This window comes from Acyrthosiphon pisum, chromosome A1 (genome assembly GCF_005508785.2).
Source record: "Acyrthosiphon pisum isolate AL4f chromosome A1, pea_aphid_22Mar2018_4r6ur, whole genome shotgun sequence".
Lineage (NCBI taxonomy): Eukaryota > Metazoa > Arthropoda > Insecta > Hemiptera > Aphididae > Acyrthosiphon > Acyrthosiphon pisum.
This window is the reverse complement of record NC_042494.1, coordinates 30,396,252-30,409,341: the sequence shown is the minus strand read 5'-3', so window position 1 is coordinate 30,409,341 and position 13,090 is coordinate 30,396,252. Positions and strand designations below refer to the sequence as shown.

Sequence of the window (13,090 nt, the reverse complement as noted above, 5' to 3'; positions counted from 1 at the left end):
TCACTATTTAATTCTCTCTCTCTCTCTCTCTCTCTCTCCCTTTTATATATTATACCTATGTCATAATATGTATTGTACAATATTATATACTCTATAGGTGTACTCGAACTCACATATTATACACACACGTGTATTGACAACGATATAAATAATGATGATGGAAAAATATATAGGGGTTAAAGCGGCGGCGTTTAATCCGTGTATAGATTTTGAAATTCACACACGTCATTGCCATCGCCACCCCCGTCCTCCACCCATAACTCGTCAGCGATTAATTGCTGTTAAGTTTATCCATATAATTTCGCCCTCGCAAATAGACACGTACCCCCCACCCCTTACGTACTGATACACACACCAACACCAACGCGAGTTCCTGCCGGGGCTTTATTTATTATCCCTCCGGTTTTATTAGGCCGACAAAATATCGTCCCCTGACGTTTATGAGTTTACGAGAGAAGAGTAACACGCGTGTTTTTAGATAAAAAAAAATTAACAGCCACAGTCGGCCGCGCGCGTAATAAACAACTTCCCCATATATAATATATGGTTAACGTTTAATTATTATTATATATTATTATATACTCACGGCTATGGCGACGACAACGACGACGACTACGATTTTCGGGGGTGTAATGACGATTTCGCTTTTATTTCGCATTAATAATATTATAGTCCGGAGGACATCTCTTGTGTGTGTGTGTTTGCTGAAATTATGATGCGTCTCTCGAGGCCAATTAGGCAAAGGCGTTATAATCGCGCAGCAGTATATACATAACGTAATTACAGTTAGCCGACAAAAAAACAAAACGCACAAGATATAGTAATAACATATAATACACACGCTTTGTTTATTACGGTCAGTAAATAGTAATACTCTACGCACAATGACGTCACGCAATATTTTGCAAATACGATTTCAAGCTGCAGCGAAGTCGTTATACATTATGTCAATTTTTCAGGATATTTTTTTCCTCCGGCCGCACGCACACACACACCCACAAACACACACAAACATATATATAAATGAGGATGTATATAGTTGAAGGTGACAAGTAATCAATGGGGACTAGTGGTATATAGCGTCATGACGGTACTATCTCGTTCGGATTACGTTTGGCGACCGAAGGGAAGATGATATAATGACGAGAGGAAAGGTCAACGGGTAAAAATTATTATTAAAAGTCGGACGGAGTTAACTTCGGTTTTCATAATATGTCCGGGTTTCGGAAAAGGGTTGACAGGTCCTTCCTGTGCCCGGAGAAACCTCCCTCACACGCTTGCACTTTGCAATATCGGAAATGAAAATGTTCTTCGTTTCGGTTACGTACGGGACGTGGTTAGTGGTGGTGGATGGTGGTAGCAGTGGTGGTCACTTCGATTACTTAACGCGGCCGGCGTCTAACGCTAAAATTGTCCGTGTGTATCCTTTATATATTTGGATAAGCGTTTGTGAAAAATATCAAAATGTTTTTCTAACCTAATATACGTGAGTGGTGAGTGTGTATATCGTTTGACTTGATTAAATACAATTCAATTTTGAAGTGTCAATTTAAAACTGATAATAATTTATAAAATATGAATCATGGATTTCAAATTTTGCAATATTCATTATTTTGTGCCTGCCATTACTATTGTTTATTACTTATACAATATGAAAAATCAGTGAACTCTGCTATATAGCAGGTGTCTGTAATAGAAGTGATAAATTTGAATTCAATGATAAACGATTCTGTGCAGCGGTCCATATACAAATATTTTTAAGCATATATTTTATCCTTCAAATTATTATATATTAATTATATTCCTATAATTAATACAGAAAGTTGAACCAATTTTTGTCAAAGTCAATTAAGTCCCCATGAATAATATTTTTAAATTACAACAAAATTACTAAAACTGTTAGGTTTTATTTAAATATCAAATTTTGTAATATCTATAAAAAAATTGTGCATAGGTACCTGATATGTATTTTTAAAACCAACAAATGGCTTAAAATTAGTATAAAATTTTTTTTAAATTGTATTGTATATATTATAGGAAATGATAATTTAAGAAATGGTGAAATATTTTAACTTTCTGCGATTAATATATAGGTATTTAGAAATACAATAAAATATTAAAAATGGTTTGAAGAGAAATCGTTTCAAAATGTTGGACACAAAATACAAAAAAATTAAAAAATCACACATCATTACAAAATCAATACATTCGTCGTCCTGCTTTGTCGAATCTAAAAAGAATATGCTATATTGCTTTTACTAGAAATTTAAATATTGTTTTTGTTCCCTGAATTAGTTATATTTAATTTTAAGATTAATTAAGTATAGGTACTATAATATAGACATATAGTAATAGTATTAATTCAGGCCGATCCATTAAAAACGTACCTATTTTTTTAAACATTTTTAAATACTTATGACATCGTTAATAATTTTAATAATATACGTTACCCATGCCAATAATAATATACCTACCTATACATCTATCCCAAGTTATACTTCAGAATGAATTAACAATTTATTTATGCAGTACTCTGCAAATGTTATTATTATTATATATAATTGTTATTATTTCGACGTACCTACAATAACGTACCTATACGTATTATATACGTTATAATAACATTAATAAGGCTGTGTTTTAATTTGTATCTCTACGTATTTTAAATACATTTTTTGTTATCTTATGGTAGGTACCTACATTTAATGCATAGCCCTTCTTGTAACGAATAACCCAATAAATAAATCGTGGGGAATTTTGGGAAGTGAAATTGATTTTACCGTGGTATAGACAGGGTGTATATAGAGGTTATAGTATATTTTTGCATATCAACTATGTGCTGATAACGCGGTTATAGTGACTGCGTCCTATATACTATATAGACTACATTTTGGTGTCAAACTCGTGTAAACCGTGGCGCGGAGTTATTGTGTTTACCCTTTGGCTCCACCGAATTCGCACCCTACCCAATTATATCGTGGTCGGTTACCAATATAATATTAATACCACTAAAGATATTTTTGTGTACGAGCTATTGGATCTATTTATGATAATCATACTTGGCGAAAATGTCATCATGGTTTTACTTGGGTATGAAATCTTATATGTAATCTATACAGACATAATACTATATACGACGCAATAGCAAAAACGAAACAAACTGCAATAATGCACAATAAACTATTTAAAAATTATAATTTATAATATATTGAAGATATTTTTTAAAGAACTATTTGAATTGATGGTATACAATACTTTATGCATGCACTAAGTAGGTAGGAACGTATAAAAGTAACACTTAACAATCATTCAAATCGTTGATACAATACGGTATACAAGTACATTTTAACTATCCATTCAAATATTAAAAACATAAATATAATATAAAAACATTTAATATATTATACGCTGCTGTAAGAAAAATCTCGTAAAATAAATATTTTTTAATTAAATTTTTGATTCTGGTTAAATCCTGTGTATCATATTATGTATTATGTATAAAAACTGTTGTATAATATATATAATACCATCACGTATAACAAATTTAAATATAATATTATTTAATAATTTTATTGCGCTTGTTTTGATGATTTTTTTTACCGGTTCACGAGCTTATTTCGTCTTTCATGGTATTATCCGCATGACTGGGCACTGGCTATACATGACGAGAAATAAACACAATTACAATTGAATAAAAAAATCCCCCATACTACCGAAAATTATCTAATATTGCGAACCATTAATTTATAATAATACGATTTATTCTCTTTCGTATATGCAGCGTGTATATTCTATAAGTAAAATATACTTAATTACTATATAAAACAATATTACAATATTATACAACGCAACGTACCTCAACAACTTGATAAATATATTGAATATTTTAGATTATATTACCTGCCTATGTTTATTATATGAAAATAAAATCTAAGTGTTTGATTGCGTAACGAATATATACAACTTAGATAACCATATAATTTCAAATTTCTCATCAATGAATATCAAACGTGCCTCCATTAATCTTCAACCTAACTTTAAACTATTCTTAATATGATTTAACTGTTACAAGTTACAACTTTATTGAAGAAGAAGCACGCGTCTTCTATACGCACTTTATAAATTACTTCAACATCATAATAGCCCCCTAGTTCTATCCTAACACTGCCAGGATATTCTTGTAGATGAAGACTAAAAAGGAAGCGGTGTCGTGACCGATTGCTAAAGTAATAATATTTAACATTTATAGTTTTAAGTTATAACTGAAAGGTTATCATGTCTATATCATGTTATCATTAATTTATAAACGTATATTATGCATTGTTTTGACTGTGTATTTCATATAATAGTTTAAAAAAAAATTGTTGCTAAAATATACATTTTATATATTTATTATAAGCAAATTATATAAATATATACATAATATAGCGTATAGGCACAGATTATAATATTATAGTTGTTTAATTAGTGGTATAGGTTTGGGTGGAAATCGTTCACACAGATTATTAAGGGAAACGTGATATGCGAGACAAGAGCTACATACATACGAACGTTGATTGTGCCTATATTCTGTTCTCCGCCAACAACTTTTTTCAAATCGACGTTTGCAAATAACAATAATTACATCATTGTGTTTGACGCGATGCAATCTATAGACAAATCGCGTTATTTTAACAATTTTATATCGGTCCAGTTAACTGGAAGGTATACCTTCGTTTAGAAATAAAGTCTTTGTATAGCAGCTGTACGTGATTCGGTGGAACTCGAGATTTACACGTGTTACGATGAACGCAATTGTGTATTATATAATATATACGACGAACAAACTGCAACAAATCCCATGACGATTTCACGCGCATCCTCGATAAACGATTTATTGCGTGTTTAATGAAAACGAATGGATGTATGCTTTAGATTTTTGTTAAAAACCTATTTGAACTATCGACTGCAGTCGACACGTCGCAAGAATACGGAGAGGTTATAGAATAACGAATGACCCAGTACGTTAAAAAGTTGGTATAGTATATCTCAGTTATTATTGTGAGCCTGTGAGGATGTTGTGTCTTTCGTAAAATCTGAAGATGGATTGAAATAAATATGTATCTATGGTTATGAAGAAAAAAACCCAGCGATGGCTTAATACACAACTACACAAGAATTATAGTATTATACCTACCTATAAAGTATAATAGGTTATAATATTCTATATTAATCTCAAATATAATATTATACTGAATATCTTAGTACGTTTTCCCTTGTTATACTATATAATATAATATATAGTAACCTAGTACCTACTTATTCCTGTATTATTTATATGTATATGTGGTTAAAATACGTGAATATGTGTGATGTTGGGTGTTAAACCTTCCTAACAAAAAGCTTAGACACCCATAATAGACTGATCAAAAATACTATATTATAGATTATAGGTATTTCTATTTTTAAAGATTTTTCTCGGATTTCAGCAAAATTACCTAGTCCACAAAAATATATAGCCTATATTTGCGTCTATGCTTAGGTATAAAATATTTAGATTATACACCTATCAAGTAGGTACATTATAATATTGTAACATAGTACTTACATATAGGTACATGACTAATTATCTATTTACCTAAGTCATTTTTATTTTTATTATGATTAATGCATTAAAAAGTACTATACACAAACTATAACTATAATAAATTGTGGCCCTCTAATTTATTATATTAAAGATTAAAGGTACAGTAGAAATTAATATTTTCAAAATATTAAGTGAAAAAAAAGTCATTGACAGAGATGAAATATATCTGTATAAGAAAGTAATTATTCTACGACCCACCTAAATTTACCGCAGCGACGACTGCAGATGTGTTGGCTGCGCGCGTGTAAAAATAACGACGTCTCCGTCGTAGCATTATATCGAGCCAGCCGGACGAGTAATATCATTAATTATCGTTTATATAGATCTACAATATCCATCTCGTCTATACAACATATATTATGTATATATATTTGCGTTTTTTACACGCCACGGTGTGACGTGCGATTTTCGGCCGAGTAGAACGTGCGCGCTTATTTGTCTCGACGTCGTCGCCGGACATTATTACTATTATACCCCCAGTCTCATGTGCACGGTTGACGGACGGTTATAACAAAATTGTCATTGTCTCTTAGTGTATGCGATCGCTCTCTAGGTTTGGCACGTCAGCCGAAGGCAAGCAAAGAGAGAGAGAGAGAGAGAGAGAGAGCGAAAGACACGCACATACAGAGCTTGTATAATATAACACTATGGTATATAATAATAATGTATATATGATATTGGATTGGTGTTTAAAAATGGCCTACGCTGTTATTATGCGCTATAGATATATAAATTACATGATATGTGCTGGCGCACTGTGGTGTTGTATATATATTATGTATATACAGTTGGCCAAAGTGTCATCAGTTAATAACCTGTCACGACGTCGACGAGATTTTTTTCGGGGCGACCGATTTGTCATCGGACGTGTTAATCGCGCGGCGAGCGAGAACAGGAAAACTAAAAATACATATTATACTTTGGCTGTAGAAGCTGATAAATACTAAACGAAAAGAAAAACGAAAAAAATCTCCCGTTGCTCTTAAAGAACGATAAGTGCGGTGGGGTGGATGAAATCTAACGGTGATTGAGACTACACGTATATAATATACGCGTCCCGTGGGTGAGAGGGTGGTGATACACGATTATTGTACCGGGGTGGCGGAAAAGGTTTCGCGTATACCTATAATGCACGTCCGTCGCGTCCTCGCCGAAAGCTCGCGCCGACTGCACCAACGGCTGCGGTAGCCGTGCGTTACCGTGCGTAAACGATCGACTTAGGCGGCGGCGGCGACTTTGGCGGCGGCGGCGTCCCGGCAAGCTCTATATCGGCGTCTCGGCGACGCCAACGTCTGTTAACGTGGACCGCCACCACCCACCCGGCTGCTGCAGCCGCCACCCTCTGCGCCCCTCGCCACGCAGTCCGCCGCCCTCGCCGTACATATAGTCCGAACCACCCCATATAGAGCGGCACTTTCGCTCTCCCCGTGCGCGCACACGCAACGCAGCGGTGAGCGTGAGCGCCCGCGGGGAGGCTACACACAACGACTTGCACGCATTCACCTTGTGACAATACCCGACGAACGGAACGAACACACGCACCACATGTACACATACATGTAGAGATACTCGCTGTTCGGCGGGGGAGAGGTACGACGCCAAAACGATTCCGCCACCGCCACCGCCGTACCCGCGCGTATACATTTTACAAGTTTTCACATGATTTTTCCGGTTTTCCCGGGCCGTGAGCGCACTTCCCGGCGCCAAACACACGGCCGCCGCCGCACCTCCCTCCCACCTGTCTGCACCGTCGACGCCAGGACCAGAAGAAAAACCGAAAGTCTATACGTATACACTATAGCTGCACATAAACGTACTCTCTCACTCTCTCTCTCTCTCCCTCTACTATCCTGTCTCACCGTCAAAGTACGTGTATATGTATACGGATATGAATTATTCATGAAAGCAGCGATGAGAGGAGATTTATTTAGATTTTTTTTTTGTACAGAGAAATTCTAATGATTTTACGATATACGCGCGATGTGTTTTTAAGAAGAAAGCCGCCGCACCAACCGCGGTTAAACACAACACGAGCGTGCACGAGTATATAGAAACAACAGTATAATATTATCATATATATACGTGTGGTCTCGATATATATTTCTATATAAAAGCCCGTCTTAAGTTATGTTAAAATTAATATTTTAGAAATTTCCGACGGTGGCGACAATGAGTATATATCATATAATTTCAGAATATGTTCATTGTGTACGTTGCTAATATATTATACACGTGGATTTTTAACGTAATATATATTATAATATTATATGAGCCAAGAGCTTATATGAATATTCAATATACTATTTGCCGTTTTCTATATTCAAATCTTTTGGTACGCGCGCGCATTTATTATTTGTTACAAAATAATAATTATTCGAGCGTGCGGAAGATAGACGGGCGCAGTATAGTTTTTGTTTACGTCGAGAGAAACTCGCCGAAATATCATCGTTGGAGAGATATTGTATAGTGAGACCGTATTTTTTTATTTTTTATTTTTTTTAATATTCCCATGTTTGATACTATAACGTGTAAAATAAAATATTTATTGAAAATTTAAACAATATCAATTTTACTCATTTGAATATTTTGCAATACGTATAGATTATTAATTCATCCCTATAATGTTCCTTCACCCTCTTTATAAAAGACAGGATGGTCACAGATGTGAACATCACGGCCGGATGACTACCTGGCACCAATCAGTTTTGAAACCCCCTAACAAAGTAAGAAGGAATTTTCTTGGATGATTACCCATCCATTAACTATACCCATTTCAACAGCATGACAACTTTGATACTCCATAATATTATAGTTATATCTATTCACAACTGCCTCGACAGTGTTTAATAAAATATTATTCAAACCATAAAGAAAACATGTATAAAATGTTTATTATTATTATTATATTTTTAATGCAACAAAATTTGGCAATTATTTAGAATCTTTCTGTCTTTTTTAAATTATTTGAAGTTCTGAAAAATGATAGGTAGGAAAAATCACTACAAAAAACTGGGATATTAAGAAACGAGTAAAACATATTACAGTGACAGACGACAACGAATAGATGCGATGTCAAGAAAAAAAAGAGGGCAAAGGAGGAGACTAGCACTTTTGTTGTTACCGTCGTAGTGTCGTCTCTCCGAGTAATTTGCTCGTAAGAGTTAAGTGGATTTTTGGATATTATGATTTTTTTGGCAGAAATCCATCATCTTACAACGATAAATCCACAAGAACTCCAAGTAACAAATATATTCAACCACCACCGCCACCGTTATACCGACGACGAGTTTTGTTATGAATATTTTTTCTGGGAACAGTTTTTATACACCAAATAACATATTATAAGTTATAAGTTATAACACAGCGTAAATCGTATTTCCATCGTCGATCTTTCTCAAAATAATGTTACCTTACGACTGTTTTCGTTTTTAAATATAAATTTTAACATTTTTGCCATGACGCTTTTATTTTTATAATTTTTGAGAACATAAAGGAAATGTGCAATAATAATAGAATGAACATAATTTTTAAAGTTATAGCAGCGATATTAGGCAATTAATATTTAAAATTAAGATCATAAGTTTTAAATTTAACTAACCATCATAATATAACCACACGAGTACATTAATAGACATTAATAGAGTATTTTAATATAAATTGTATAACATTAAATTTATCAGCAAAAACCGATATAAACTTATAACTTAAAACATATAAATGTATGTATTTAAAAAGACTATTGCTAAAATAGAATTGAAGTAATTTACCATACTAGAAAATAGAAACATATAATATATTAATATGTATTATGTAATAGGTAGGTACACTGTATATTATATATATATATATATATAAATATATAATAATGTAATGCACATTGCAATTTACTTAAATTGGCTTTTTAAAATATAATTTATTGGTTAGAGTGTAGGTAAAAAATATTATATATATACGAGAAAAGTCGTCTAAAAGCTTTGGCGTAGCTAAATCGCAAAGCATTTGTCTCAATACACCGCAAAGACGTGTGGGGGTGTGTCCCGGGTTAACTCGACTTTAATCACGACTTATGACCCGTTTACAATCAACGCGGATTTTCCGAGCACCACCAGCCAGCATATGTACACCTCTGTGTTTTTACCGAAAATTGAGTTTTCCATTCAGCTATACAATTTGTCCCCTTAACAAAATAGAAGAAAAGAAAAAGGGAAAAAACAACTAGGGAGAAAAAGGAAAGGTTTTCCCGCAATTTATCACGCAATTTACTTCTTTTTCCACCTCTGCAGGGACATCTAAGTCGTATATCAAACCCGAGGTGCCCGCCTTCAGTACGATTAATACTTTTAGACCTCTTGAAATAAGGTTAGGACTTCGTCTCTTAGACGCCATGTACTTAACTGAGGTTTTTCACCATCTATGTTTTTTTTCTCCCACTACTACTGCATTCGTAACCACCCCCACAGATTTTACTACCACTACTACCACCACCACCACCACCACCATCCCTGCCGCTCTTGTTCGTCACCCGTCCTCTCCGAATAACCCACCCGTTCTTGTTTTAAATGCATTATCTACACAGTTGCGTCCTATCACCACTGATGAGCTACCCCATCAATCAATCCCATGATTCTCCTGATGCCCGCGTTAATTACTCATTCTGCACCTTTGAAAAACAAAAATTCTCCAGCCCTCAGACTTAGATCCTTAGGGACAGTGCACTAATTAGTGTGAACTCTCCACATTTTCACTCTCCCTATTTGATAATATTCTTTAGGGTCACACTAAGAACTCAAAAACATACAAAGCAAACTTATTTTAGCAGTTAGGTACATGAAAATTAAATATCGAAAATTAATTTTTATTTTATAAAAAGATACGAGACAGATGAATTTTTCTTACATATAAAATAAACAACACTATAATATTATTATGATGTCCTTAATGTGCACATTTTATGCATAGACACAAAATTAACAAGTTTATTTATAAATAACAAAAAGATATTGTTTTGTGTATAAAATGTTTAAGTACACAACTATGATGGAATATAAATAATTTGTTTAAAATGTTCCCAAAATATTAAATGAAAAACAACTGTAAAAACTAATTAATTAATTAATTAATTTTAGTACTATACAGGGCGTATAACAGATAGAATTGACTTTTGTTCTGATCAATATTTAATTTTTTTTATATATATATAATTTATAGTAAATTGCGTTACACATAATATTATTCAAAAACATATTTTTATTTTTTAACACTGAAAATAAAAAAATTTAAATTTGTTCAAATTTTTTGGATATATTCAAAATAGCCAATTTGTGAATCTGGTTATAAGAACAATTGCGATAGTAAAAACATTTATCTGAGTCGACTAGTTTATTTTTTAGAATTTTGTAAAATATCAATATTTTTTGTATTAAATTAATTTGGAACGTAATAACTTTTTTCAAAATATTTTTTTGTGGAATTTGCTGACATGAGTATATTTTTTAAATTCTTCACTAATCATATAATAATTTTTGTCATACGTTTAAGTAGCATCACTTTTTATTTTGTCAAGTCTTTCTGTTACACCTTGTATATTATATACATTATACAGTCGATTAGAACGCTTTATGATTTGCAGTATTTTGTATATAAATATATATATAAGTATTTTATAGTATTTCATATATAATTATTTCAATAGTCTGAGAATAATATTGTTGTAAATTGAATTAAATCATCACAGATAATACGTTAGTATTTTAGTGCACTGAGTTAAACTTTATATTATAATGTAGTTTATTGATTATAATAGTTACTGGAGAATATTGTATAAGTTATATGTAAGTCTCAGGGGATTCCTTGCGCGTTCATAAAGGTGAAACAGGTTTTCAATACTTCCTTCCATCTGCATTCCTTGACCAAACTAACAGTGTTTTAGGTGGAAACTCCACCTAAGGGTAGAGAAACATTCAAAGAAACTTAGGCGTTGAGCAGCACGATCTCCTACAAGTTTAATTTCGTGTATCTAATAACCGAAATACCTTAATGCAGGAATCCCGGTCCGCACTCTCACTCTGCATTACACACTTAATAGCCGTTGTACTTCAGAACTCTTGACCGTCTTTCAGGACGAAGGAGAGGGAGAGATGTGCCCGAGGATCGTTTAATTTAATTAAACTGGACCCTTGAAAGGACTTGTTCTTGTGAGCCCTGAATTCCTGAAGAGGTTTCTCGGATAAAGGGGATTCTTATTTTTTGTTCGCTTCCCCATCCCGCTGCATCTAAATGCAATTTTGTATAATAATACTATTTTTTTAAGTCCCGCAACAATAATTTCAATAATGAATGTACTTTAAAAAATGACGCTTCATTGAAGTTTTAAAACGACTTAGTCAATCAGTCAAATTAGTCACACTTTCGTATAATCAACACTACTGATTGGCTGTGTTATTATTCTAATTTTTTTTTTATTATTATAAAAATAACATTAAATCCCTTCGAACTGTGTTTTCCCACGTAGAGATCTCCTATTTTACGCTCCTCTCGCAAGAATAATAATTATATTTCTTTTGTTTTGAAATTAGATTTGCCGGAGTGGAATTAATTAGACGGCCGCCGCTGCTGCCGCTACCACCACTGCCGCACCCTTCCAATGTATTTTTCAAAACAACCCTTTCCTTGACCTTACCGCCCATGCCCAAAATCCAGCTCAACTTTCTGGGAAGCTCAATTAAGTCTTTCCGTAAATAAAACACGCCGTATTTCCATTTCTATTAAGTTTTCTCTTATTAAATATTCGAGATAATTTATCAACGCAACCCTCCTCTCCCTACACGTTATACAGGAGCCCGCGAAATTAATTAACGATTGCTATATTTTGACTTTTAAATATAAAACTGGACCCACTGCTGTGCACATCGTGAAATACTAAAACGTAAATAAATACTCGAACGTTCTAAAAAATTTGTTAGTTTCCTTATTCGTGTATACATATATTTCATTATTATTATTCACAACAATTCTAGTGTCGCGCGCAAAAGTAAATGACTCGTACATTTTCGGCGATGAATTATTCATAAATTTCTCAGTGCTCACCCTAGACAAAGGTAAAAAGCCGACGAACCACGAGAATCTGGGTGAAATATTTCGTCACGATAGAGTCGACGGAAGAGAGGATGATGATGATGATGATGATGGTGAAAAATAATAACGACCCCTGAAGAAAATCCGGACGACCAAAAGAAGAAATGGCCCATGACTTTCACCGAGGCTTAAAGACCCGGAATATTATTATTTACCCCGTGGAGCTTAATGTTTTTCCACTTCGTCCCTCGTCACGAAGATCCATTGTTAAGTACTCGAGGCGTGTCTCACAAAAAGAAAAAAACCACCCCGACAAGTGTAAAGATTTGTTTGACACGAAGAAGATCGCTATTTGTAACCGGTAAAAAAAAAGCAAAGTCTACTATGGTT

General features: G+C 33.6%; 1 protein-coding gene across 1 annotated transcript in view; it reads right to left on the bottom strand.

Annotated features, from left to right (window-relative positions):
* Nucleotides 1-13,090, bottom strand: part of LOC100167266 (zinc finger protein 1) — a 105,869-nt gene that overhangs the window by 57,197 nt on the left and 35,582 nt on the right. The window lies entirely within an intron of this gene.